Source organism: Bos indicus x Bos taurus, chromosome 1, assembly GCF_003369695.1.
Source record: "Bos indicus x Bos taurus breed Angus x Brahman F1 hybrid chromosome 1, Bos_hybrid_MaternalHap_v2.0, whole genome shotgun sequence".
NCBI lineage: Eukaryota > Metazoa > Chordata > Mammalia > Artiodactyla > Bovidae > Bos > Bos indicus x Bos taurus.
Window position 1 is genome coordinate 70,883,994 of NC_040076.1, and position 4,946 is coordinate 70,888,939.

General features: G+C 44.8%; 1 pseudogene; it reads right to left on the minus strand.

The window, feature by feature from the left end:
- Positions 1–528: 528 nt before the first annotated feature.
- On the minus strand, positions 529–830 carry LOC113898857 (annotated as a pseudogene).
- Positions 831–4,946: the final 4,116 nt, after the last annotated feature.

Genomic DNA, 4,946 nt, shown 5'->3' on the forward strand with positions numbered 1-4,946 from the left:
GAACCATAACTACTCAGCCTGAGAACCTTAGAGCCTGTGACTGCAACAAGAGGTCCCTGCAACAAGGAGCCAGAAGAGTAGCTCCTGCTCGTCACAACTGGAAAAAAGCCCATGCAGCATCCAAGACCCATTACAGCCAAAACTAAATAAAATTTATAAAGTAAATAAAATAAACAGGTGTTAAAGGGAGAGTTCAATAATATTGAAATCTTTTTACTTCGAAAAGCTAAATATATATCATATATATATATATGAAACACTCAAAAGCTACAAAGGGAAGCTCTGCTCAAATTTAAGAGAGTATAGTTAAAAGTTTATGTCACTCTGTCACTTAGCATAATCTTTTCAAGACAAAAGATGTTGATATTTTCTCTTATATCCCATCTGCTTTAGAGTGCAGTAGTCAGGAAACATGGTGTTTTACATAAATGTATTTTCCAGATAACTGGAAAGTATCGATTTAAGCATTAATTTTTTTAATGCTGATTTTTTGTATAAAACATTTAATTTATTCATCTTTTTGATGCATTACAACTGAGGCATTAATCTTGTGGCTTCATCAACATTAACTAGTACGTTTTCATGACACTGCTGAGAAATCAGCTGTTTCTGCAGAGGTTCAAGGGAAAGGCCTTCTGAGAAGTTTGCAAGTTCCTTTTGTATGTTTACAAAAGATGTACTCACTCTGTTAACTTTTTCATCATTTATAATGTTTATCTTCTTAAGGTTAGTGGTAAATGGTTTTGCTTTATTTTTAACCTTAAAGGTTTTTGGCTGGCTATATGGAATACATTCCTGGACTTCTGCCCTCCTAGTTTTTTCTTGGCCATTGTCAGGCCTCCGACACCCTCCTATAGCTTCTCAAGTTCCAGGTGACACCATCTGTGCACACAAGATCCAGGCTAATTTTTTTTTCCCCACTGTGCAGCTTGCAGGATTTTAGTTCCCTAACCAGGGACTGAACCTGGGCCGAGGCAGTGAAAACACTAAATCCTGCCTATGGGACTACCAGGGAATTTCCTAAAAAATTCTTAAGTTGTATGAGATTCTTATACAAGAAATGGAGACTATAGATTCCGTTTTTTTCTAGTTTTATTTATTTTATATAAAACATCTGTTGAGCTATGACTCATATTTGTTGTATAGTCACTGAGTCATGTCTGACTCTTTTGTGACCCCATTGACTATAGCCCGCCAGCTTCTTCTCTCCATGGGGTTTCCCAGTCAAGAATACTGGATTGGGTTGCCATTTCCTTCTCCAGGGGATCTTCCTGACCCAGGGATAGAACCTGTGTCTGCTGCATTGGCAAGCAGACTCTTTACCAATGAGCCACTGAGGAAGCCCAGCATCACTCATATACTAAACACATATTAAATATATGATTCAATGTCTTTTAAAAAGCATATTAACAGAGTTGTGCAACCATCACCACAAACCATTTTAGGACACTGTCATCATTTCAAAAGGAAACTCCATACCCATTGGCAGTCTCTCCTCAACTTTCCCCAAATCCCCAGACTTAGGTAACTACTAATCTTTCTGTTTCTATAGATTTGCCTATTCTGGTCATTTCACATAAGAATAATCATAATATGTGGTCTTTCACGACTGACTTCTTTCACTTTGTATAATGTTTTCAAGGTCCATTCATGTTGTAGCGTGAATCAGTACTTCATTCTTTTTTATGGCTGAGTAGCATTACATTGGAGAAGGCAATGGCACCCCACTCCAGTACTCTTGCCCAGAAAATCCCATGGACGGAGGAGCCTGGTGTGCTGCAGTCCATGGGGTCGCTAAGAGTCGGACACGACTGAGCGACTTCACTTTCACTTTTCACTTTCATGCATTGGAGAAGGAAATGGCAACCCACTCCAGTGTTCTTGCCTGGAGAATCCTAGGGACGGGGGAGCCTGGTGGGCTGCTGTCTCTGGGGTCTCACAGAGTCAGACACGACTGAAGCGACTTAGCAGCAGCAGCAGCATTGCACTGGGGGCTTCCCAGGTGGCTCTAGTGGTAAAGAATCTGGCTATTAATGGAGTTAGCATAACTCCAATGCAGGAGACACAAAAGACTTGTGTTTGATCCCTGGGTTGGGAAAGTCCTGTGGAGCAGGAAATGGCACCCCACTCCAGTATTCTTGCTTGGCAATTCCATGGGCAGAGGAGTCTGACCGGCTAGAGTCCATGGAGTCACAAAGAGTCAGATGTGACTGAGTGAACACAGAACACAGAGTTTCATTGTGTGGATATATTGTATTTTGTTTATTCGTTTATCCCTCAGTGGATATTTGGGTTGTTCCCACTTATTGGCTATCATGAACAATGCTGTGATGAATACTTGTATGAAGATTTTATTGTGGACATATGTTTGCATTCTGGGGGAGTCCCTAGGCATGAAATAGCTGATTTCCCTGATAGCTCAGTTGGTAAAGAATCTGCCTGCAATGTGGGAGACCTGGGTTTGATCCCTGGGTTGGGAAGATCCCCTGGAGAAGGGAAAGGCTACCTACTCCAGTATTCTGGCCTAGAGAATTCCATGGACTGTATAGTCCATGGGGTTGCAAAGAGCCGGACACAACTGATCAACTTCTACTTACTTACTTATGCTAACTCCATAAGGAGCTGTCAAACTTTTCCAAAGTTTCTGCATCAGTTTGCATTCCCATAGGTGGTGTGTAAGGGTCCTGATTTCTCTCCATCTTTGCCACTACTTGTTATTTGTCTTTTTTCATTTTATCCATCTTTGTGGGTGTGAAGTGGTATCTGATTGTGGTTATGAGTTACATTTCCCTGATGACAAATGATGTTGAGTGTCTTCTCGTGCTTATCACACATTTCTTTATCTTCTGGAGAAATGTATGTTCATATCCTTTGCCCATTTTATAATTGGATTTTTGTCTTTTAATTACTGAGCTGGAAGATCCCCTGGAGAAGAAAATGGCAACCCACTCCAGTACTCTTGCCTGGAAAATTCCATGGACAGAGGAGCCTTGTAGGCTACAGTCCATGGGGTTGCAAAGAGTCAGACAAAACTGAGTGACTTTGCGTCACTTCAAGAATTCTTTATATGTTACTCTGTTCTTGATAACTTAGAGCCTTCTTATGGGCATCAACGACTGAGGTTCACTGTGATACAGAGGAGCTTTCATGGGTTTATAGACTCACGCGAGTTGTCTGATCTATATTAAAAGGCAAGGCGAGGGCTTCCCTGGTGGCTCAGTGGTAAAGAATCCGCCTGCCAATGCAGGAGACACAAGTTTAATCCCTGGTCTGTGAATGTCCTACATGCCATGGAGCAGCTAAGCCTGTTGTATCGATCCTGTGATCTAGAGCCTGAGAGCCACAACTAACTAGTCCACTCGCTGCAACTACTGAAGCCCGCAGGCCCTGGAGCCCGTGATCCACAAGAGAAGCCCTCACACCACAACTGGAGAGTAGCCCCCATTTGCTGCAACTAGAGAAATGAAGCAGTGAAGACCCAGCACAGGCAAAAATAAATATTTTTGAAAAGGCAAGGTGATGCTATCAGAGAGAACTAAAAGGCACTTAGAAGACCTTGTCCTTATATATTCATGTATGTCTTTCTTTCCTACTCTCTCTGCTATCACCTCTGTTCACAGAGCTGTAAATTTTTATGACTGATTACTCTAGGCAGAGGCCCAGAGTACTCAGCTTCTCCCATGAATGAGGTGTCTGGGCTCGGAGACAGCTTTCTGCTGTGTTTGGGTAATTCTGTTACCTGGGAATCTGACTTCCAGAGGAATTAGAGGCATTTTGCATAGGGGAGGATTAATTGGGACAGGTTTTGAGGAGGTGATCATTAGTGAAATGGAGAAGGAAATGGCACCCTACTCCAGTATTCTTGCTCCCCAATAAGGTAGTGATGATAACCTGGCAGAGGACAGCAGAGTCCTGTAGGAGGGAATTTGCAAGATGTGTGTGGGAACTGCCTCACTGGTGCAACTGACGTTGGTAGCTATGGCAAGAAGCAATGGAGAGGAAGAGACTCCTGCAGAGTGGTGAAGGCTCTATACCCAACTCCAGAACTCATTGCCAACCTGATAACAGTTGATCAGATAGGTCAGGCTTCCTCTGGTTTGATGGGGTAAGGAAAAAAAAGATTGCTCCACCCTGTTTCCATCTTACCACCCTCCCTGCACTCCCCCACCCAACTCTGTCGACCCCGCCCTGCCCCCAACTTGTGGCTAAACTGCCCAACTGCCAATTAAAACCCACATTTCCCAGCATGCCTTGCACCACCCAGAACCCCAGTCCCCACCATTCATTCTGCTCCCCTGCTGAAAGCAGCTCTAGCAAATAACCTGTCAGATTCAGGGCCTCTTGCTCTCACTCTCGGAGGGCCTCGCCCCACTGCCTGCCTTGACTGTGGCTAAACCTGCTACCACTTGACAGCAAACCACACTTGACACCGGCACAGGAAGGAGAACGGGGCCCACTGCCCTCGGTCTCCACCAGATCAACAAGCTAGTGCTGCTTCTCCCACAGCCGCTGCTTCTGAGCCCTCCACCCTTCTTTCCTCCCTCCCAGAGTCTCAGGAGACCCAGGGGGCTCCTTTGTGGTCTTATCACTGACATGTAGAGCTTCTGGGGATAGGTGGGTGAGAAATGTACTGAGGGGCTTTGGACCTGCACTCTGTGACAGCTTACACCTTGCCTCAGCACCAAGGCCTCTCTGATGTCAGTCACCCAGGCCTCCTTCTCCCCCAGGCACTCCTCTACAGGATCCTCAGGACCTTGCTTCTACCTCCAGGCCTGCAGCCCTCCCTGATCCAGGAAACCCACCACCACCTTTTGGCTTCTTTTGCCTCCAGAACCTTGCTTTATGGCTATGCCTTTCATCCTGCCGCCATTCTAGAATGTCACAGCAGTTGGGAAACATGGCCATGCTGTGGGACCAGCCAGCTTCAATTCTGATACAGGTGCACA